The 23,764-nt window shown below is 58.1% G+C and overlaps 1 protein-coding gene across 1 annotated transcript in view; it reads right to left on the bottom strand.

The window, feature by feature from the left end:
- LOC105826392 (histone deacetylase 4-like) overlaps positions 1-23,764 on the bottom strand; it is a gene marked incomplete at its 3' end in the record, with an annotated part of 136,632 nt that overhangs the window by 80,579 nt on the left and 32,289 nt on the right. The gene's annotated exons all lie outside the window — the stretch shown is intronic.

Below are 23,764 nucleotides of genomic sequence, written 5' to 3'. Positions count from 1 at the left end.
ACCCCAAACAATTTCAGAGGTTAATTTTTGCAAACTTTCAAGGAATAAATAATTCTAGTCTTATACAAACTCTTCCAGAAAGTAAAAAAAAAAAAAAAAAAAACTGACGTCAATAAAGAAAAATTACAGGCCACTACAATTCAAGAACAAAGAGTAAAAACAACAAAAAAATACTAAAGCACCAAGAAATCTAATCTAGCCAAGTATGAAAATGGCAGCATTTGTCACAAACAAGTGGAATCAATCTATTCCAAGAGACCAGGGGAGGCTGACAGCAGAAACCCTGCAAGTGTGACCCATCACGTTAAAAAATTAAAAGCACATGCAGGGAAAGCACTTAGCTGATGAAACAGTCGTCCCATGAACTTCACTTGAAAAAAGGGAATCTATGGTAACCTATGTCGAACATCACTCTGCACTTGGGAAATGTCAGAAACCTTCCCTTTAATGTCCAGGAAAATAGAAGAAAGCCCAGTATCTCTGCCCTTATTCAAAGCTGAATGGAATTCCCAGCCAGTACAGCAAGACAAGGAAAATAAATACAGTAATTAGAGAGAGAAGCAAAACCGTCATCACTATAGTTGAAGATCTTTGTCTTAGAAATCCTGAAGAATCTACAAAAAATTGTAAGATTAACATGACTAGATGTAAAAATGAAATACAAAAATCAACTGCATTTCCAAATATGAGCAACAGAACATTTAAAAAAAAAAAAAAAACAAAAAAAGGATAGTCTACGAGAAAAAAACAACCAAAAAAAACTACCATGTACCAAAGAATAAATCTAACCTTATACATACAAGACCTTTATGGAGAAAATTATCGAAATCTGCTGAAAGACACTAAAGACCTGTCTAATCAATGGAGGATGAGCCAGGCAGACACATACGATACGAAGGTGCCACTTCTCCCCCAAAGTCATCCACATATTCAAAGCAACTTCGATTCACACCTTGGTTTTTTAAAGGAACTCATCCCTGGAGCAGTCACTGCCCAGGAGGAGCTGGGACACTCGCACCCTAAGATATTGGAGTTTGTGCTAATGCTCCTGTGATGGGGACAGTCCCTGCTGGCGACAGCTGAGCATGGCCAGGGGCCAGAAACAGACTGACCTTGACACAGCAGCTGGCCGTGCGGCCACCCTGGGTAAAGACGTGAGTGCCATACACCACGGCTATGAAAACAGGAGAAGAGAACGGAACTGATCCCTACCTCACACCATACGCAAAAATCAAAGGCTCTAATAGGAAAAACAAAATTTCAAAAGTTTTAAGAGAAAATATGCAAGGTTATATTTAAGGCCTTGGGACGGGGAGGGTTTTTTGATTATTAATTTATTTTTAAATAAAATACAAAAAAGCACTAACCACAAAAGGTTTGTTTTTTTGGCTTAGTCAGGTATAGTTTAAGAACTACTTTTCCATGTAACCTTTTTTGTGCTATAATGTGTGTGTGTTTCCAGACCAAGTAAGCTGAGTAAAATATTTTTAAGTAATATTTGTTTCCTTCTTCACTGAGCCTTCACTGAATTCGATCCATGTGCCAGGCACTGTGCCAACAGAGAACGCAAAGAGAAGAGGGGCGAGGAGCTCTCCTCTGGACACTAAAAGCTCGGGCTGAAGTGGCAGCGCCAGTCCGAGGCAGAGGCAGTGATCCTCAGTCCCCTGCACCAGGCCCAGCAGGCCTCCTCCCGCACCTGACTCCTCTGACAGGGCCCCAGAGGCCCGAGAGGTCCCACCCAAGGCCCCCAGCCTAGAGGGGGCCCCGGACTCGGCCTCAGCGAGGCTGGCTCTGCCTGCCACCTGATCCTGCCTGATCTATGAGAGCGGCCCTGGCTGTAACTCAGCGCCCAGCACTAAACCCTGACTCCATAACCACTCCTCTCATCACTCCAAACCTCATGCTCTTGACGGTCACCACTTCCTAAATTTAAAAGAAAAGCATCGTAATCTTTACTCACCATTTTTTATTTAAGTAAAGCAAATGAGAGAATAAAAGAAGCAGGGCTCTATCAACTATAGAAAACATATGCCATTTTCTAATCGGCTCACTGCAATGAAAAAATCATCAAGTTAATACAAATTTACGCTCTATTTAAATGGCTTTATCAAAAGACAGTTGACATTAAGCAGGAAAAATCCATTCAAGTCCCCGATTTAAACCTAAGATGTATCAATGGTTTTTACTAAATGTAATTATTTTTTTCAAATGTGAGCTAATATTTTCCATATTACCAGACCGTCCTCTTACATGGTTCCCTGTCCTCTGAGTTAATTCCTATAAGAAACGGGAGTGTCATAAGGACAGACTGTGGGGACAGCAGCACCAGTGAGCAGCCCGTCCTACAGGCTGAAGGACACTTGCCCACATATTTCGAGAGAAGGCAAAGTGGTAAAACTGGAGCCTGGGGGAGCTTCGGCAGCACGAGACAGTTTGCGGGGATGCGGGATTTGGAGCATCGATCTTTACGACAAGCGAACGCGCAGGCAAGCTCCAGAGGGCAGACCTGCGCACAGGAAAACGACGCCTCCCGTTACCAAAGCGTGTCCTGGGTCACCATGGGGAGGGGAGGGGACTTCCTTCATCCACTCAGGAACTACCCGCTGCACAGGGCCCGGGGTTGAGAGTTTTCTTAAGAGCTGTGTCCAGCTATGAGTGGTGGAGTAAGGGAGCCGGCAGGAGGAAAACTGAAGACGAAGGAAAAAGCCACGAGGAAGGGGGTGGCTGCCTCCACGTGGCGGTGAATGCAGGGGACAGGGGTGGCCACAGGTTTCACCAAGCGTCACCCAGAAACCCAAGTTCCTAACCAGGAAAAACCCCGACGCAATACTCCCAGGGCCCCCATTCAACACGTTTTCTACTGTGAAGCTCTTTATGTCGTGTGCCGGGGGCGTTATGAGAAAACGGAAAACCATGGCGGGGAAGAAGGTTTGAAGTCACCCTCGCCTGTCAGAGCCGGCCCAGGCTGGCCAGGGCCAAGCGCAGGCCAGGGACGGGCCCTGCTAGCCAACACACATGCCACAGCAGCGGCGACATCCGCCGGGCTCGCTTGGAGTAGACGGGTATCTGTGTGGCCTGTGTGGAGATGGAGCTTGTCACCCTCCCAGAGAGGCCACCTGGGTATGGGGGGTGGGGGGCCTGCGGGACACGGGCTGCCAGCAGTGGATTTTAAGGGGACCGTCATCTAAAGTCCCTGGAGCTAGAGAATGGCTTGGGAAAGTGCCGAATCCGACCGTCCCTCCTGGGACTGGCTTTCAGGGGTGCCAGTGTGCGCAACCCACGGCAGGCCCGAAGCCAGCCTGCTGCTCGGCCTGGAGGATGAAAGCAGCTCTAAAAGACAACCTGCAATTAACACAGGAACAATTATCTTCCTAATTTAGGTTAATTTCTACTTGCAGCCCTGCCTGGCAGGCGGGGGGAGGGCAGCGCTGCAGAGATCGTGTGAGTGCTCTTCATTTGTTCTTCCAGGACCACACACGCTAAACATCGTGAAGAAGAACCCAAACGTCCACCATCACCTTCTGGAAAAAGGGCCTAAGCTCAGAGGGCCCATCCTGCTTGGTCTGCTCCCTAGGAGGCCCGGCTGATTTGCATGAAAATAGGACCTTTGTTCTGGAGGGTTCTCTGCTCCCAGGGACAGACTTTGTCTGCAGCACCCCAGCTGATCCTGGCGCAGCCCAGCTAGGGAGTCTGGGGGGAGCGCTGCCTGCTCTCAAGGCAGGGCAAGCAAGGGGCCGGCCAGGACCGTGTCCTGCAGGGAGAGCCCAGCAGTGCAGGCGCGCACAGCCCTGTGTCCCCGGGGCACCTGCAGAAGCAGTCCCGGGGCCCTGCCGTTGTCCCCGCCTGGCCGAGCAGCTCACAGGGTGTGTGCGCTCCTGGGTCTCTGGCCTAGAGCTCAACCCCTTCCAGCATCGCTCGCTGTCTGCTGGACGTGCGACACGGCCGTCCATCCCCCGCCCAGAGCCAGGCGAATCTGACGGGCCAGCGGCGACCGAATCGCCCCTCCAGAAACCAGCAGCACCACGAGCAGGCCTGGTAGGGCCTGGAAAACAGAGACCCACCGACCTGTATTTAAAATGCGGCTCTTCGGTCCCAGAGAGGCAAACACAGTGTCCTGCCTGGGTGCTCCGGCCAAAGTATCTCAGGGGTCAGGCCGAATGGCGAGTGCGGCTCAAGGACACCCACGTGTCCCCAAACATGTGCTGCCAGACTGGAGGTAGGGGCCGGTGGAGAAGATACGGGGGTAGGAGGGCAGTCAGCTATAAGGATGCTTCCCGTGGACTTCTGGGGAGACCGTCCTTTTAAGTAACCACAGAGAGATGACAAGGGACCAAAAGCTGGGGGTAAAAGTGTCCAAAAGCACTCAGGACAAAACCCCGCCCAGGCCCTTCAGTGGGAAAAGAGCATTTTTGCATGCAAACCATAAATAGCAAACTCCATTAGGTATAGTTCTACTTTTTTGAAAAAAATGCAACTGAACATCCCTGTAGAAATAGAACGGAAATGCCACCTACCCTGTAGGGTCAGGTTTGGGGCCAGTGGCTGCCGTCAGCGGGCCGGAGACCCTGCGCTGCACCCCTGAGCCGAGGAAGTGGTGCTGGCTGGGTCAGTCCTCACACCTGCTGTCCCAGAGAGCGCCGTGAGGGGACCAGGAAGCCCACGGGATACGGATTCCCCGAAATGATAACTGGCCGAGGCTCTTTCAGACAGAGCCGGCTGGTTCCTCCACTCCGGGGCTTCCCAGAGCTTTCGCACAGCAGCCGCCTTCTGAGTCTCTGTCACTTCCTCCGAGTGGCCGGGCCAGCGCCTGCCCCCTCACCCCGACTTGTGCAGTGAATAATGTTAAACATCCTGCAAAACGCTGGAGTCCCAGAAAACACCATTTTGGAAGTGCTCTGCCCCTGCAGCCGAAGGGGGATAAAACCTACCCTAGCAGGGGCAGGACGGGATGGGAGCAGGTTAGGACCACAGGGCAAAGGTCAAGTGCTTCCTACCTGGCCGCACTACGGGGTCAAGAACGGGAGACAGGCGTGAGCAGGAGCCGGACGCAGCTGGAGTATGGAGAAAGGGACCCCCTTTCCTTCTCCTGAAGAGGCCTCTGGATCGCCCCCCGCCGCCGTGCCCCCGCTACGCAGTGTCTTGCTTTTTCGGTCTGTTCACACCCTGTACTGAGAAGCCAACCTGCTTTACCTGGACACAGAGTCCAGGTGCTCCACAAACACCTAACCAAAGAGACGGCCTGAAAACCCCAAAGGCAAGAACGCCAGGCTCCTTCTTTCCTTAGAAAACCTTTTCAGTGGGAAAACATCGTCAACAAGTATTTGCTAAGGACTTGCTAGGGCCCTGCAAGTGACAGGAACAGGAGGATTTTAAATCACCCACTTACACGGAGAAAAAAGAAAGCAAATTTACTAGAGATATTTCCAGAGAGCGGGCCACGCAAAGCTCCACCCTTGCAGCTCCACGCTCTGCTGCCGCCGGAGGAGAAGCAGCTAATTCTCACGGTCAAACCGAAAGCTTCGTGGAGGCCTGCCTGCACCCACGGGGCTGTCTAGGCCACATTCACGCTGCAAGAGAAGTGCCCCGTTCCACTCTCTGACCTGGGTGACTCGGAGGGGGACCGCGTCCACCACACTGTCAGTCCTGAGCACAGCGCCGACTCCTGAGCTGAGCCCCGGGGCTGGAGGCAGGTGGGGCCGCAGGAGGCCTCGTTTCCTGTGGGGACGTGCACAGTGGCGACTCCTGGCAGGGCTTCAGCCGAGGGCTGACCTGCGTTTCAGAAAGGATCTTTCGGACGCCCATGGGGTCTGGAGTCTTCCTGGGGCAGAGATGGTGGTGGCAACAAGGGAGGAAAAGAGGCAGAAGCTTCAAGAGACTTCTAGAAGACGGGACCAACCAAATTTAGGAAGCCGATTAAACGCTGAGGGTCGAGAGAAAGGGAAGAGCCCCGTCTGACCTAGTGTGTGGGTTGGGGGGGGGCGCTCTCTTCCTAGGAGGGGACGCGGTGGGGGCACCAGCTGGGGCACTTGGAGAGGTGGCACAGCCCCTCGGGCTGAGGCACAGGTGAGCAGAGCGGGCGTCAGAGCAGGGATGGCAGGTGTCCCTGCCCCAGGCGTCGATCCTGGGAAGGAAGAGGGGGCTGCAATACCCACAGCCTGGCCTCGGCTTCCCCATCTGCAAAACGGGGGCAATTCCCCCCAGGGTCACATGAGGGTCCCCTTGGTTGGCGCTGGTGAGCTGTCCGGCCTGGGAGGACAGGGGTGCGGAAGCCCCGCTTCTGCTCTTGTGCTAGGAGGAGCGGGGAGGGTGTGAGGGCCGAAAGACTCAGCCCAGAAAGGGCTTCAGGACGACGCCCACTCGCAGGGCTCTTACTGCTGCGGAGCATCTGCCAACAGTTTTAAGATAATATGAAAAGACGATTACAATAAACTGGCACGGGGAAAAGGAAAAACAGCAAAACGTAACTCATCAAAAAGCTGGTTATGTGAAACCAACAGGGACGACACGGCAACTTGGCTGGCGGGAGACGCTGAGACGCTCCCGGTGCCGACAGGGCGAGGGGCTGGGAGGGAGGACCAGAGGGATCCCCAACCTCACGTTTTAATTCTTTCCAAAATTTCCCGAAGTGAGCAGACCCCATCTTCACGACTAGAAGAGAGAACGACGCCGGCTCACAGAGAAAGCCTGCACTGCCGCCCGCTAACCTGCTCCCCACTCAGGCCTCTCCACTCCGTCCCGTGTCGTTTACTGTTCCCGCTGTTCCCGCGGAGCACTGTTTATAAACATCCTCACCAAAACCAACAACAACAGCACCACCGATGGCTTTCTGCGCGAACAGGCCAGAGGAGGAGGCCGTGGCAATCTGTTCCAAGGCCACCATCTTTCAGAACCGCGTCGCGAGCAGCAGTGACGCCATCACCCTTCTGACTCTTCCCTGTTCGGCACGAACTCGCGCCCCTTTGCTGCCACTTCTCGCGGGCTCTGCAGCTCCCCCGCCCTGGAGGAAGGCCAGGAATCAGAGCTCCTGCGGCTACGGAGCGGCTTCATCCTCACAGAGAACCGAGCGCGTCATCATCCGCGTCCTGCAGACGAGGACGTGAGGCCCAGAGGGGTGCAGGGACTGCCCACGGTCACCCAGCCAGGAACAGGCAGCGCCACGCCGGAGCCCGCACTGACGGGATGCAGGAGCCGCGCCCTGCAGCACGGCACTGTGTAGGCAGAAAGCGATCACTCTTGGGGTGCACACACGCGTGTGCACACATGCGGCACGCTCGGCTGTGTACGTGCCTTGGGCGTGGATGTGTCACTTTGGCCTGAAGCAGATTCCCCACCCACCTGGTTTTCTGGTTTCTCCTTGTTTCACTGGTCCCGGTCTCTCTTTCTCAGATGGGGGCAGCCTGCTCAGTGCTGACACTTCACTCCAAAGGTCACCCTGTGACATTTCCTGTGGCCTCAACGACCTTTCAGGGCCTCTGCAGGTCAGGGTCACAGTGCCAGCTGGCAGTTGAGAGAACCGGCACTGCTTTCTTAGAACTTTGAATTTATCTAATCATTTCTGGCTCTTTTTCCTTGAAACTAAGTCACCTGATCGCAAACAGAGGCAGTACTGCCGGAAGGCGTCGTGGACAGGGACGCGGTGGGCGCTGTCACCCTCCCAGACTCGGGGCCGTGCTTCAGTGAGGTCAAAGGAGGCCTGGGAGGCGCAGCCTTCAGCTCGCCGGGAGAGCCGTGGTAGCAGATAAATCTGGAAGGCCCTGGATTAACGACTCAGCTCACTCCCAGGCCCATCTAAGGCAGACAGTCCTGGAACTATTTGCTCTAATTTCCCTTGACATTTAATATTTGATTATTCCTGCCAAAGAAATGAACAGTGATCTACAAGGCTTCCAAAAGATGTTCCCTGCGGTGCAGGAAAAAAATAAAACTCCCATTTCTGTTTATTTTTATGTTAAAGAGAGAAAAAAACAATTAAGCTTTAGCTTCTTGTAAGTGTTGGCCTGTGCCTCGTGGGGCCTGTGTCAGGGGTACAGGGGGCTCCCCAGAAAGCTCGGGACCCCACTGCACCACTCTGGGTAAGTTCTGACTGAACCTGGGACCAAGGCGACTGGAGACGCACCTGAGCCCGAACCTCGGCACCAGGACGGGGCAGGGCTGCGGCTTGGCCAGACACCTGCTCGGGGCCTGCCCCGAGGCCGCGCCTCACGTCCACTCCGCCTTAGAAAGGAGTTCCACGCTGTCCCTGGAGAGCGGTGCTTGGCCGCCAGCCTACAGGGCAGCCACCAAGGTCCCCAGCTGAAGACCCGGCCCAGAGTCATCAGAACCCAGACCCTGGTGCGACCGCGAAGCGCTGAGACCGAGGCCCGCAGAGGTCAGGTCCAGACGCTGCGGCTCACGCACCGTCTGGGACCTCGAAGTCCTGCAGTTCCCTTAACCAGGACAGAAACTCACCCGGGCAGGTAGACGCAAGGAGTGACTAGGGCAGGGCATGAGAACGCTGCCTCGCTGTGATCTGCGGCCGCCACTGGCTTTGCGCGTCGTTAGCTAAGCGTATGGTGCCAGCACCATGGGAGTCAGCCGGCACAGTGGTCACCTCCTGTCTCAGGACAGCTTCGAGCTGTCACCACGGCGGCACCTTCCCTGCTCCGTCCCACCTGACGCAGGGCTGCACCACCTCAGAGGCCACAAACGTGACAAGAAAACCTTAGAAAGACCGTGCTCCTCACTTCAGCTCTGCAGAAAGCCGAGACACGGGAAGGGAGCGTAGAATTCAAAACAAAAGGGTCAGTGGCGCTCTTGGAATTCAAGGAGCAGCACGTCCGTGCCACAGACGCCGCAAGCCTGACAGTTACCAGCACTGCTGCCGTGTGAGGCTCTTCGTCCTCGCGCAGCCACCGTTACTAACGCAGAGGTGAGAAGGTGCTGGAAAAGACGGAATCGAGTACACTGTGGAATAGACACCGTGAATCACGGGTCAGGAAGTTTGCAGGAATCGTAATGGGCAAAAACATTTCATTCAATACAAAATCGATGCACTAAACCATAAACAAGGAATGCCAAACCCAACGATTCTCCCAACCAAACATCTGGCGGACGCAGGCTCGGGGAACAGTAGAGGAACGTCCGGGCGCTCTGGAAGCAGCAGGACCTAGGATCAAATCCGGGCTCCACAGATGACGTGACTGGTGCCCCGGACAAGCTGTGGCTTCTCAGAGGCTGGCAGACCCCTGGCATCCCGGGGAGACGCTTCCAGACCCTGACGCGGAGCAGGGATCCGTACAGGCCAGAGCCGCTGCATCTCAGGGTAGACGCTGGGCGCAGGTGACGTTCAAGTGTGCACACAACGCGGACGTTCCGGGGTCCCAGCACCAGCTGTCGCAATCACCGCCTCCCTGGACCAACACTAGGCGCTCTGCAGAGGACCCCACACGCCACCGCAGCCCTGCGCCAGCCTGCGCTTCAGCACACTGGGAGCAGCCTGGACGGGAACCTTCCGCCGCTTTCTACAAAGCCATGAGATCATGGCTAAATCTCATCTATCCAGGACTCAGCAACGTGGAAATCATCATGCTTCGCCTACAAGGGCCAGGCTACAGCGGCATTTAAATTAATAAAACACAGCACTTTAGCACCCCTTTCGTCTGATTATTACAATCTCAGAGACTGAACTGTGTCACAGCGAACGCCGCTTCCTCCACGGTGTACGAGTCAGGAAGCAGTCCTGTGTCGCCCCCCATCTTGGTGCAAATGTGCGAGAGCTAGAACTGGTGGCGGCCTGCCGCCAGGAAGACTGCACGAGTCAACACGTCCGTCGTCGACAGCGGAGTGAAAACGTATCACTGTTGGACCAGCCTGTACTACAGGATTTTTGTTTATTAGTTTTTTCTTTTGACAGCAGAGAGACTACCGCCAAGCAGAGACGTTTCAGTGCAGGCACATGCCCCGCTGCAATGACGGGACGGAGGTGCTCTATCAACACTCTGAATAAGACGCCGGCGTGGTCTGGTCACAAACGGATGTGCTGACCCCCACACCGGCATGGAGCTGGGATGCAGATATGAGAAGGGGTGTGCACGCCGGCAGTGGGGTGTGGTTTCCACAGGTGTACAGCAGGAGGGCAGCTGCACATCTGTTTGCATTAACATTTGGTTAATGACCAGCGTTTGCTTACTGGCTAAGCCACTTTCGACAGGATACACATAAACAATGCTTGAGTAAGAAGGCCGGGCAGAGCCGTGGGTGCGGCTGTCTGCACTGGTTGCGCGCTCTGCAGCCGCCAGACTGCGCGAGGCCCAGCCTCCCCGCTCTACTCAAACCGCCCTGCTCTCGGGTCGCGTAACAGGAGAGGCACACAGCAGACAGGACACGGCAGTGACGGGACATGGGCTGAGCGCCTGCGGGGACACAGCCAGGACCTTGCGTATGAGGGAGGGAGGAGACAGAAAGAGAAGGAGGCGGGTCCCCTCTGAGGACTCCCACAGTGTGCTCCATGAATGTCTCCTGAATCCATCGTTGACCCCCTTTATCCTCACCACCGAGGGGCTTTCTGCTCCTTGCGACTGAAGGACGCCCCGTCACAGGGCACACTCCGCTCCGCAGCAGACCTCTCCTGCCGCGCCCTCCCGAGCAGCCTGAGGAGGACCGTGAACTCAGCAAGGCACCGACCCGCCAGCACTGTGCCCTTTCATCCCGGCGGGAAACGCGGGAGGACCGGGGCTCGTGTATTCAAACAACAGGATACAGAACAGTCCTCAGGCCTCCACCTGATGCCTGCCTTAGGCCGTGCTGCAGGCAGCCGCTTGCCGCAAGTGGTTACTTCAGTTAAAATTTAATTTAATTTAAAATCCAGCTCCTCAGTCGCACCAGCCACACTCGATGTGCCCGAGAGCCACACACGGCCAGTGGCTGCCCCAACGGCGGGGTGCAGCTGGGGACCGTTTCCATCACTGCAGAAACTTCCGGATTGGAGGACCGAGGAGGTCTCTTCTTTATAAAGCCGCCCTTGTAACCCAGTGTCTCTTCCTCTCCTTCCACGTGAGCAGGAGGAAACCCCCCAGCTGTGCGTGACTCTGCTCTGCGAGTGTGGACGGAGCCGGGTCGAGTTTTCCCGCGGAAGGGGCATGAAAACACAGAGGTGGGAGCAGCACACCTGCGTTTCCCAGCGAACCCGGGGAGTTGTGAAAACACCCAATTTCCCCTTAGCGGTTCCTACAGAATGTTTCCAGACTGCTCTCCCCCTCTTCGTCCTGTTCCGTAACTTCCCATTGCCTAGCGGGGAAGGAGTGGGGGGGAGGGGAAGCACAGAGCCGGGGTCCCCACACTACTCGTCGCCCCACACACTTCCAAGGAGACCCCTCGGGGGGCAAGGGCCCTTGGTCTGGGCTTCTGTCTTCTCCGGGACCACCGCTTGCCACTCCCTGGGCCCACGCAGCACTGCCGACTCCTCAGCGCCTGCCCTCCGTGTGGTCCGTCTGCCCCTGCGGGGAGCGAGGCCATTCCGCGGGGCCACTTCAGGCAGAGACGGCCGACACTGCTCGTGGTGATGGCCCATCTGCACCCCTTACTCACAGCCAGAGGTGACCTCTGGAAAGAAGGTGTCTCCCCTGCCCGTGTTCTGGTTCTGAGAAGTCTGCCTCCCATCCCGGCCATCATCAGAACGACAATGGGACCCGGGTACATGTGAACAGCGCATTGAGTGTCCACTGCTGTGGGAGGTGCCTCCTGCCTGCCAAGCCCCAGCGTGACCGCCCTGTCCCTGCTCTCGAAGTAGCCACGAGTCTGGGACAAGAGCAGCAGCCAACAGTCGGAGACACCAGGCGAGGGCATCTACACGGGTCCACTCTCTAAATCCTGCGGGTGCTGTTTCTTTATGAAGAAAGGCGAGAGGAAGGCGTGAGCAAGTGCCCGAGCGCTGCTCCAGCGTGGCGGCCGAACGGCAGCCCTGGCTACACGGTTTCTCCAGCAGAAGCCTGTTCACCCCTGCCACGGAGATCACGCCTGAGACCAACGTTACCAACCTTTTCTTTAAACAAAGTTTCAGAGCCCCTCGCTGAGAAATCAGGAGTGATTCCCTCACCACGGAAACGACCTCTAATGAGGCTGCAGACAGACAGCTGACCACGCCAACCAGAAAGCATTCTGACCACACGGCCGTCCGTCTGTGGAGAGAAGGAAGCCGGGACTCCAGCAGGATCGCGTTGGAAACACAGAACTCTCTCCTGGCTGGACAACGGTTTTCCTCCAAGGACCCTCCAGGAAGGGGAGACAGGCAGCGGCCAAAGCCCAGACCCGGCATCGGCCAAAGGAACCACCGAGCCAAAGTTCCGGGTGAGTTCACTGCAAAGCCCAGAGCAAGCGAGCTGGCCGCACACACACCTGCCTGCTGGAAGGGAAGTGACAGGCTGATCCTGCAGGCCCCGTGAAGTTTGCCACGCTGGGAAGCAGGAGCGGAGCGCGGGCCCCTCCACGGAATCCAGCACAGCGAACAACTCCGCCCTCTCCAACACAGCCCACGGACGCCTCGCGGAAGGTCTGGGAACAGAACACGTGGACTCTCCCACGGGAGGGGAGTCCACGCGGTGGAAGCCACCAGGCACTCCACACGTCTCGACGAGCGCCTCCCCTTTCCCAGCCATGCAGTGGAACAACCAAGTCACCCAGAGACGATGGCAGAGACAGCCTGGTCCCGAAACCCTCAGGGCCCTGGCGAAGAGCACCCCACCAGCCGCACTCCCCAGCCTGAGCCGCGACTATCCGCGAAGCATTTCCCAGGACCTGCCCGCAGGAAGAACCGTCACAAGTCAGCCATCTACGATCTGTTCACTTTGCAGAACGGGAGGTCATCTCCTTCCGCCCCCAAAACGTCTCCCCTGAGTTGAGTTCTCACCCAGCAGACGCCTTGCTGAGCGTCTGGGGAAGGGGCTCTGAAGCCCCCACGCAGGGGGCGGGGGTGGGAGAGAGAGCACTGCAGCGGAGCCCCCAGCCAGGCAGCGCCCGCTGCAAGGAGGGCACTCCCCGCGGCATCAGGCTGCCACTTCATGCCAGGAGTCCTCAAAGCCACCGAAGTGGGGAGGTGCCATCACCCGGGTGGACTGACCAGGAAACCGGCTTGGAGCTCAGAGTGGGCACCAAGCCCGACTCCAACCCCAGGGTGCGGCATGGCCCTGGGCTATTCCCATCTGCCTCTCAGACCTGTCGGGGTGTCTGAAGGACAGGGTCCCCAGCAGCCCCAGGGTGGGACGTCTATTTTTCAGGCCTTTTCATCACTATACCGTGTTTGTGTTTGTCTTTCTCCAGTGTCTAGTTAAAGTTTCTGTCCTCATCGACAGCTGTCAGCTGTAAAGGGAAACCTCCTCCTCCTCCTCCTCCTCACAAGGCCACGACGGGTCCACAGCACGGCCACCTCCACCCCCAGCCCCCACGGACGGCACGGACACAGCGGCACTGCCCTCGGCCCCGCTCCCTTCCTCGGCGCAGCTGTGTGCTCTGCTCGCTCCTGAAACCCCCTCAGAGTTCAGGGAACTAACGAGCTGAGTCGTGGCCTCAAGTCAAAGATTCAAGCCAGCCCTGAAGCCGTTTTCTGTGGGAACTGCCCCCTTGTAAACGACACCACGTGGCAGCTAGAGCCCTGTTCCTCACTCTTGGAAAGCAGCTGGGCAGCCGCTCCTCCTGCCCGACTGCAGGACGCTGCACTCACCTGCACCCTTGGGGGCTGCACGCCCACGGGTTCCTCGGGGACCAGGGGCCCCGCCTGCTCCACAGGCCTCTCCCTGGCGTCCCAGTCCCTGCCCAACGCCCACTAAGGACCGGGGGCCCCACCTGCTGTGCTCCAGCTCAGCCCACCAGGCCTGCCAGAGCCCTGCACCTCCCTGGGCCACGCCCTATGAAGCAGGCAGCCCAGCTCTGCATGGGACCCCTGGGTACGAGCCCGGCTCCCCACAGCAGCTGACCCCGGAGTGGTTGCTTAACTTCTCTGACTCGGCTTCCTCATATGTAAATTAAAAGTAGCAAATTCGAAAGCCCAGAGCCAGGAGGCCCTGAATCGGCGTGAGCACCGGGTGCGGAGAGCGCAGGAATCGTACCTGTCGCAACTATTTTTATCCCATGCAGGGAGGATTAAATGGGACAAACTGTGTACACACTGGGCACGTCGTAAGCATGGAACGACACCAGGTGGTGGCGTGGTGTTACTTTCATTATTGATAATCTGAAAAAGCAGACTAACCACCCAGGCCCTGCTGGACAGAGAGCCCCTGAGGACAGAGCCGTAATGTCACAGACGTGAACACGTCCTAAACGCTCAGCGTGCGAATGAGCCCACCAAACTTCCTGCTCCTCAAAGGACATGCTGCTTTGAAAAGGGACCAGGATGAAGGAATAAACTTTACAGAGGGCAGTCAGTGTCCCTTTGGCCAGGGCCCAGGAACACTACTGGGTCCTGCTCCGAGCCCCTGCGGTCAGGAGCCCTCCGTGAAGCTGTGGCCCTCACGCCGGGTGCGCGGACCCCGGTGGGGGACTGGCCTGTTTGATAGGGGTCGGGGATGACACAGTGTGAACGCTTACTGTGAAGCAGGAACAGGGCCCCACGGGGTGGCTTTCCAGGGTTAGCGTGCGCGCGCGCACACACACACATACATACACACACACACACAGGATGCAAATGCTGTGAAGACTGGCGTCTCCGTGGTGAGCTGCCGGGCCCAGCCAAGAGCGCGTGGTGAGGCCCCCTCAGTCCCACGCCCCCTCCCGCATCCGAGGACAGCCCAGCACTTTGCCCAGCCGCCCTGTTCCTGGGACAGACGTCATGAAGAGTACCTGATTTTTTTTTTTTTTTGCTGTCTTCTAACTGTAACAGTAACCGACAGTCGCCCAGCAGCCCATGTTCGTCCACCGGGGTAGTCTGCAGCCTTTGAGAGTGACGGCAGGAGCCTTGGAGGCTGGTGCAGGGGGTTCATCTGGCAAACCTCCAGCCTGGTTACATGTTTCTGGGCGATGGTAGGACGCACCTTAGTCCCTCGGCCCAGGCAGCTTTGCCGAGCCGGTACCAGCTCTGTGGGCCTGCAGCTCCGTCACTGGGGCGTCTGCGTGGCCGACAGCACCCGCTCCAGGCTGTGACGGACGCGCGGGTGGCAAGACGGCCCCTGCTTCTGCCCTTTCTTTGGGGAAGCCACTCCGCCAGGCCCGAAAAGAAGGGCAAGGGGCTTTCCAATTTTTCTTTTCCTTTTGTTGTTATTTTTGTGTATTAAAAACAACACTACCTCTGCATGAACTATTTTCAAAAAGCAATGCTCAAAAAAAGTTCCAGAAGTTTGCAGATTTCTAGGTAGAATGAGTAAGAATTGGGTGTGGTTTTCAACCATGTTCAAATAGCTTAGCTTCATTTCAGTCACTAACCGCGCTCTAGCCGTCCCCAGGCTAACGGGCAGATGAAACTTGCCTTTCGAGTTTAAACACATTTACGCACACACACAATCACATCTGCGCACATAAATCTTCAGCAAACACACTGTGACCCCAAGTCCCCAAACGCCGTTGGGAGGGAGGCCCTCCCTGTCCCACAGGCCACGAATCTAGCAGCACAGGGCGACCACAAGCAAGGAAACACGCAGCCACCGGAGCTGCAGACTGACGAAGCACCCTGGGTGAACGCCCCACAGCTGAAATCGTTCGTGGCGTCCTACGCTGCCTGGCTTAACGCACGAGAATCGCTGTATTTAAACAATTATTTGACCGCAGAGAACGCTGCCGACCTCAGTCTCGCTTCTGGACGCCAACAGCGGGCCCGGGTGTAGCGGCCCCAGCTCTGCCCTGGGAAGTCGTTTGCTGAGCGGATGATCTGATGTCCACTTTCCCCTCATTTCCTCTCTCCTCGTACGTTGAGAAGGCAGAAAAAGTTCAGCTCCTCAGTGGTTTGGGGTGCGTGGGTGCGTCTGGGGGTGTACAGAGAGGGCCTGAGCCTCCCCTCTCTACCTCCCTGAGAGGCCCCTGACCCTGGCCCCGGGCGACCCGGGAGCAGAAGGGCCGCAGGCCGGCTGGCCGGTGCTGTCCTCCCCAGCTCATCCCCCTCCACACACTCCCGCGAGCCAAAAAGGGCTGAGCTGTCTGTCCCCACGACCCTTTGCGGCTGCACCCCGGGCTCTGTGCCTTCCGCTCGCCGGGACGCCCGGCAGTGGTCCGCAACCTGCCGCGGAGGAGCCCCCAGCACAAAGCCCAGGGCCTGAGGTGGGCTCCGTGCCCCAACAGCCGCCCCCTGCCGGGTAGGGACTGTGCCTGGGACCCTCGGGGAAGCGAGAAGGACTCTGTTTGGAGCCCAAGTGCCACACGGCCGGAGGCCCCGCACGACAGCAGCGCCCAGTGACCCGGAAGGCTGCGGCCGGGACCTGGGTGAAGGCCTTGAAGGGCCGGCGAAGCCCTCAGAGGGCCTGGTGGCCACGACAGGCCCACGGCCAGCAGGGACGTGGTCAGACGGACGTGTCCCCTACACTGTCCCTGCAAGTGCCCGCTCTCACCTAGAAAACGCAGGTTACTGCTTCCTAGGCCTCGCACGACTCCTTAACGACTCTTGACGCGCTTTCTAAATAACGAAAGGGCACGTCCTGCCCAGAGAGCGAGTGTGAGGCAGTTTCGCAGCCACCACACGAGGTCGGACAGGCGCTCCTGCAACAGATCTTCTTCACGGTCTCTTTTGGAACAAGCAGGAGAGACAGGACTCAGGGGCACGGCGCCACAGCACGCCCTGGCCAGCGCCACCCTCGGCCAGCATCCTGGGACGCGCCCCTCACCCCCAGCTAACACCCACGAAGTGTCCTCGTCCACCCAAAAGCCGGTGGCCACTCGGTGAGCCAGGAGGAGCCAGAGGTGGCCCGTGTGACGGCCCTGCCTGGGCTGGACCCCGCCGCAGCCTCCCACCGACAGGCCTAGGCAAGCCACTCACCCTCTCCTGGCCTCGGCTTCCCCGCTGAGCGGGATCACAGAGGTTCCCGCTCCCGTAGGCGTGCGCTGAGGGTTATCGGAGAGACCGCACGGGGCTGGCGTCTGGAAAGCTCTCCCGCGAACGTGAGCTGCCAGCTCACAGTCAGAAACGTGAGACACCCAGGGGAGTCCGCTGGGAGCTGGGACCACTTCCCGCCCACTGTGTGGGCTCTCTGGGGACACAGGACAGGAGGACAACCTGCCTGACGCCCGGCAACAGGTTTTCTAAGAAGTCAGTACTTCCTGAGGCTTTAACAAACCAGCCGTGCGGGATCACGGCTCGGATTCTTAGCTGCTTCTAGAGGGTCTTCTTAGCAGAGTGAGAAAGCCGCAGAGTGAGAAAGCCACAGACCTCCGAAAGACCAGCAACCGACGGGAAAGAACAGTGAGGACGACATTTTGCGGCTTTAGTCACAGCGAAACACGTCACCTCCATCCACAGCCAGCTATAGGTTCCTCCGGCAAGTAAGCGACTGCATTTCTGATCACGACAAGGCAGTTTTCACATTTCAAAAGGGCAAAGCCCCACGTTCGTGGTGCCGTCCAGGCGGAGCGGGGTTAACAAGGCCTCCGTGTGTCCAACCTTGCAGCCTGGCGCAGGGGCTGGGCCACCGCGGACACCTCATGTCCGCTGACTTCTGGAGCCCCCACGCGCGGAGACTGCTGTCTGCCAGCACCGCGCACTCTGGACCCGTCGTGCAGCAGCGGGGCCTCGCGTTGCGACCGCTCCCGCTCCCTGCTGCACAGCAAGCCCACCACCGGGAGGACCGCTGGTCCCTCTGCGCTTAAACCCCGTGGACGTGCGCGTGGGCGGCTGAGGTGGCACACGCCCTCCACCCCTCCAGGGGCTCAGTTTAAAGGCCCTAAGTTGATTCTAGATAACAAACCACCAGGTCCCTCGGAACGACGCCGTGCAGTTACATAAGAGGACACAGAAAATCCTTCACAAGTTTCTTCATAAAGAGTTAAACGTACTGAATCGGTACCTTACCTTCAGCCAAGACTCTGTTTAATTCCAAAAGCCCCTCCAAAGTCGTCCTTCTGAGGGCATTCGGCGCTTTGAAGTAGGAGGAAACTCAAGCCCTGCTCTCCCGGGGCGCTGGGGAAGGATTCCGTCGCCCCGCCCCGACATCTGGTTTCTATTTCATGCCCGTGTTGTCACGTTACATAACAAGCAGATGATACGCGAGATCACCGCAAGAGTTTCGGCTCAAGACTCGCAAAGAACGCCCCAGAACACTGTTTATATCTGGGGCCACGGACGGTCGCCAAAGCAGACTTGGCGTAGAGGCCGGAGCATTCCAAGGCTAAACCCAGCACTTCCAGCAAACACCTCGGGAAGCAAGACGCCACCCTCCCCGCTGCGTTTCATTTAAATTGGGTCCGTTCCCTATTTCTTCCTCGCATTCCACACTCAGGTTTGAGAAAAGTGCGATTTATACCTGGCTGGCACTTAATTTCTCTGTGCCTAGGAAGAGTCTTTGGCCTAGGAGATGAGCAGGAAGGAACAGCGCACGAGGCTATGGAGAGATCGGGTCAGGAAGCACCGAGAGCCCCTGCCAGCCATGGAGAAGAAAGACATCGGGTCACAGGGTCTCCACCGAGGGCAGAGCACTGCTGGCAACAAAACGCTCTCGGCCGGGCGCGGTGGCTCACGCCTGTAATCCTAGCACTCTGGGAGGCCGAGGCGGGCGGATTGTTTGAGCTCAGGAGTTGGAAACCAGCCTGAGCAAAAGTGAGACCCCATCTCTACTAAAATGGAAAGAAATTAATTGGACAACTAAAAATATAGAGAGAAAAAAATTAGCCGGGCATGGTGGCGCATGCCTGTAGTCCCAGCTACTCGGGAGGCTGAGGCAGGAGGATCGCTTGAGCCCAGGAGTGTGAGGTTGCTGTGAGCTAGGCTGAAGCCACGGCACTCTAGCCCGGGTAACACAGTGAGACTCTGTCTCAAAAAAAAAAAAAACAAAAAACGCTCCCCGCACACGCAGCCATCACTGTGGCGCGTGGCAGGGGGGCAGCAGCCCTGTGGAAGTGCACTCTGGAAGCTGCCCCCCACCCGTGGGGCAGAGGGCGTTTCTCCAGAGCCATCCTGAGCAGCCCATCTTCTTGGCCCAGAGGTCAGATTCCACAGTGGGGTTAACTGTCTGGCTAGTTAACACCCAAGAGGCTTCGTGCGTAAGGGCGCTCGGAATCAAACCACCAAACCACAGGAAGCCCGTGGGGTAGCGGCCTGGGGCGGTCGTTCACCCTGGGGTGGACAGTCTGCCCAAGCGGAAGTGAGAGCGTGAAACCTCTTCCCACCAATACACACAATCCACAAGGCAGATGTGCTGAGCAGAAAAACCGACGCACCAGGGCTGAGGGGTCTGGCCTGTCCCAGCCCTGGGTGGACGCCCTGGTGTCCCCCAAGCCTGGTCCGGGGCTCTGCAGGCGGCAGAGACACACTGGAAGGGCAATATTGGTGTTTAATGGATTCGGGACTCCGCTCTCCGTGCTGAGCCGGGCGCAGCGAGTGTCCACTGGGGAGGCGCGTCTGGCAGGTGACATTTGGTAGTGAATGGGGGCGGCTCGTGGTCCGGGAGGACAGGAGGCTGGGACCGAGGGAGGGCCTGGCTGAGGGGTGGCCCTGACCCGAGCCCACAGGCAGAGAGGCCGAAGCAGGCACGTGGCCGCCCCGCTGGCAGGGCTAACTGGCTGCAGCTGCTCCCAGCTCTGCCCCAGTGTGCAGAGGCCGTGAGACAAGCAGGATATGTGAGCAGAGGCCCCAGAGCCAGAAAGGACCAGGGGCCTGGAGCCAACCTGTAGCCCAAAAACGGGCACGCAGGCGGCGGGGGCCAGCACCGGAGCGGAGCGGGTCTCAAAATTGGACCATGTGCCCTGCACAGGCAGCCAGGCCGCTCGACTAACTGGGGAGGGGCTTTTTGAAAACGGTCTTTAATTAGAGTACATTCTCCTAACCTGGGGCCCTTTCTTGGGGACGCCTGGGCTGTCTTTTGCTGCCTGTGTATCTAGTTACAGGGCGCAAAGGAAAGGGAACAGCGGAGAAGAGACCACAGGCCCTGACAGGCGTCCGCGGCCAGCAGGGGAGGCCAGGCTGAGGTGGCTGGGCGCGGAGGGGCCTCGAGGACGTCCAACACGCCATCCTCTAGGACACACACACGGGTGGGGCTTCCACCCCACGCCCAGGCTGACCTGGATCACTGCTGCCCCTTCTGGGCCAGCCAAGCCCGGAACCACAGCCAGCGCCGTCTGAGAAAATAAACTCTGACTTCAGCCTGCTCGAGCCATACGATTAAGCCAACCGACGAGGCGCCACAATTCCAACGACGATACGCTCAGAGCTGCCTTTTACACATCCCGCTGGTGTCTGTGGCGGCCCAGGTCTGAGACGGGCAGGTCTTTTCAACTGTGATACCTCCCGCTTCCTTCCAACGTCCCATGCTGCCGTGTGCTGGCCCTGCTCTCGGGCAGCTTCCAGTCTGGGGGCAGCCGATCAAAGAAGGAAAAAGCCCAAAAGTTGAATAAGTAAACAGACCCCCGGCCCCTGAAGAGCAAGGGGTCCCCACAGACGGCGTGCAAGCCTGGGGGGCACAGGCACTCCCATCGGAACATTACGATCAGCCACAAACTTGTGCCTATGCCAGAGGGGGGTTCAAATCAACCCCTAGAAGTGGCTGACAGGTAGTGATGGGGGACAGAGAACACATCCTGCCACCAAAGGGGGGAAAGGGTGGCGGGTGCCAGCCCCACCCCCATCTCTCCAGTCCTTTCCCCGCCAGGCAGGCCAGGCTGGCCATCAGCAACGCTGGGGCCCCTTCCCCAGCTGTCCTCTGCCCTGGTCCTCCCCCCAGGACTGACCGGTCCAACCCCTGGGTACAGTGTCACCTGTGGGAGGGCGGGGCCACATGGGTCCCTCCCCCACCACTCCTGCCCACTGCCAGGTTTGGATTCGCCACCTGAACTCAGGAAAAGCCCAGGCTCTGTCGTGGCCGAGGATGGCTGGAAGTCAAACCTGCGCCTGAGTAAGCACCGAGGAGGACTGGACGGGAAGCGCCCCAGGGGCTCCCAGAAAGGCAGGCGCTGGGAGGCGGGAGCCTGGGGACCAGCACCAGCAACGGTCTGGGCCTGTGGGCCCGGGGCCTGCGTCTTGCCTCTCGTTCCTCCTTCCTGGTGCCCAGAATTGAGCCTGGCAGCTCCCAGACTCACACGCCCCAGTTCAGCCACCAGCCGAGAAGGGGCCTCTGCCCCAGCTCTGACTTGCAAGGCTCCCGGGAAGGCTCGCAGGCCCACTCCCCGCCGAGACAGGCGTTTTCTCCTTGGGGCCAGGGGAGGCGTCTCCCAGATGAGGCAGGAAGGACCCGGCACCCGTTGTGGGCCCTTCAGGACACGGAGGAAGAGCTGGGGCCCTGAGGCAGGTCCCCAGGGAAAGGCCCAGTGCCTGCAGCTTCGGCCCTGCAGGCCGCCTCTGGGACAGGAGCGCGGTGAGACCGCCACACAGGGAAAGGTGGCAGGGAGCCACTGACAGAGAGTCACTCTCCACTGGGCTGGACTGAAAACTCAGCCCATAGTCATCCATGCAACAGATGCCAGTGCTATCTGTCCACATTTTTTAAAAAATCCCCCAGGCGTGGGCTGAGAGGACTGCTGGTGTCTCATGTGTAGTGTTCTGAGATCTTCTGCCAGGTCAGGCAGCACCAGTTCCATCTTACGGTCTCAAAGAGTGGGGTGGCATCTGCAGCCCCCAGGCAGAGCTTGGCAGCACCGGCTCCCACAGGGGATGGCTTGGCCCTGCCGCCTGGCCCCTTCTGAGCTCTTGGCAGCCTGGACACACAGGCGTCCTCTGCCTGTGCCCAGCAGCCTGTGCGGGCGGCACAGCTGACTCACGGCACCAGCATGCTGGTCTTGCACCGTGTCGCAATGTTTGGCACAAGCAGGCCTCAGCCTGGAGACACCCGACGCAGACCGTTATATCGGGTAGCATTTGTCAAGCACCAAGCAAACCGCGGATGAAGTGTTCCTGGCCGGCGTCAGCTGTCTTGATCCGCAGAACACCTAACACCTAGCGTTTCTTTCCGAACATCCGGGAAATGTAAAGTCTGCATGTTACACCAACAAGCTGAAAATGACAGATTTAAGACACGAATGACACCAAATACCAAGGACTTCGTAAGCCCCATCCCTATTTCACGGGGGAGGAGCAGAGGAGACACTGTGTGTGACCTGGGACAGGACAGGTCAGCCTGGCCCCTCCAAAACTGCACATAGGGGACTTAGTTTCTTACAGAACTTCAAGTTTCTGTTCCAAAAAATGTTAAACAGCACATTTTGAACTATATTCTTTCACAAAATTCCCATGCTGAGGCTTTTTAACAGGTGTTAGAACAGTGAAGGACGTGGCAGCTTTTCTGCGGTGACGCGGCAGAGCGCAGTCTGGCCCAAGGCCGGCCGAGTCCTTGATCTACGGGGCAGCCCGCGGGGCAGCTCTGGGCCTTCCCCGGGAAATGAGGAGCTCAGGAAGTCACTCTAAAGTCCCCCCAGCTCTGCGCTGGAGGACGGCAGAGCCTCGAGGGCGGCAGCGCTGTCAGCCCGCCTGCGCGCCTCTCGCGGGCCAGCCACCTCCCGCCAGCGCGAGGCAGAGACCCCAGTGCGGTGAGGGGACAGGAGTCCGGGGTGGCTGGCCTGGCACGGGGCGCCCACGGCCGGGGACTTTGCCTGGGCTTGAGCTGTCCGTGTGCCCCACGGATGCTCCCAGGTGGCAGGACCAGGAAGCTGCGGCGTTATCCACCCCCGCCCGTCCCTTCCTCCTCCCGACAGACAGATGTTCTGCGCAGCAGAGTCTGGCTTCTGCTGGAATTCGTTTCATATTTTTAAACATACTCTTAATGGAAAGCAACAAAAGTACTTGACAAAATAAGCTGATGAAAATGTCCCTGTAGCAGCCAGCGACTAATTTTAGAAGAAGGGGCTCTGAGGAGAAACCCAAGAGACGATGGCAAAGCGGGAAGGGCCTTCCCTGGAGAGGAGCACGATCTGGACGGAAACCGAACGCGACCGCGCCTGCTCACGCCACCCCACGGGCGCGGCTGTGATGCGCCACCGGAGCTTCGACGCGGCAGGCGGGGGCCCTCTCGACCTGTCGAGAGGTCGGCGGCGGTTAGGAATGACTCGTGGGTTTCCACACCGCTTAGCAAAGGCGGCCGGCTGGGGCCTCGGCTCCTCCGCGCCCAGATCTCCCAGGCTCTGCGCCCGAGACAGGAGCACGGAGAAAGTTCGTTGCTGGTGAAAGTCGCGACCCACAGACCGAGGGAGACCGTGGCTGGCAACACGGCAGACAGTCTCCCGGGTCTCCGGGCACGCAGGACCGAGCGGGCCGGACAGCGGGCAGAACCCTCAGGGACAGGAGCTCACGGAAGGGCGAGTCCAGAGACGAGGGCTGGTGGGGGGCCGGCGCCCGTCCTGAGGACGGCTGGGTCACCGGGAGCGTGCGGGGCGTCCAGCTGCGGCTCTCTCGGGAGAGGAGGCAGGACGCGTCCGCCCGGGCTCGACGCTGGCCGGAAGGGGCAATGAAGATAGACTCCCCTGGGAACTCTAACCACAGAGCAGCTCGGAAAGGCTCGGGGGAGTCTGGACAACCCCGAGGCCTGACAAACGTCCTTGGGTGTATCGCAGGTGGCACCGCCCAGGTGGCACCGCCCAGGTGGCACCGCCCAGGTGGCACTGCCCAGGCACCAGGCAGAAGCAAACGTAAATCCTCTCTGGATGAACATGCTATCAGCCCCCAAAGAATGTCCAT

This window comes from Propithecus coquereli, unplaced genomic scaffold, assembly GCF_000956105.1.
Source record: "Propithecus coquereli isolate 6110/MARCELLA unplaced genomic scaffold, Pcoq_1.0 Scaffold887, whole genome shotgun sequence".
NCBI lineage: Eukaryota > Metazoa > Chordata > Mammalia > Primates > Indriidae > Propithecus > Propithecus coquereli.
Note: the sequence above shows the minus strand (reverse complement) of the source record. Positions and strands in the feature narration are given on the sequence as shown.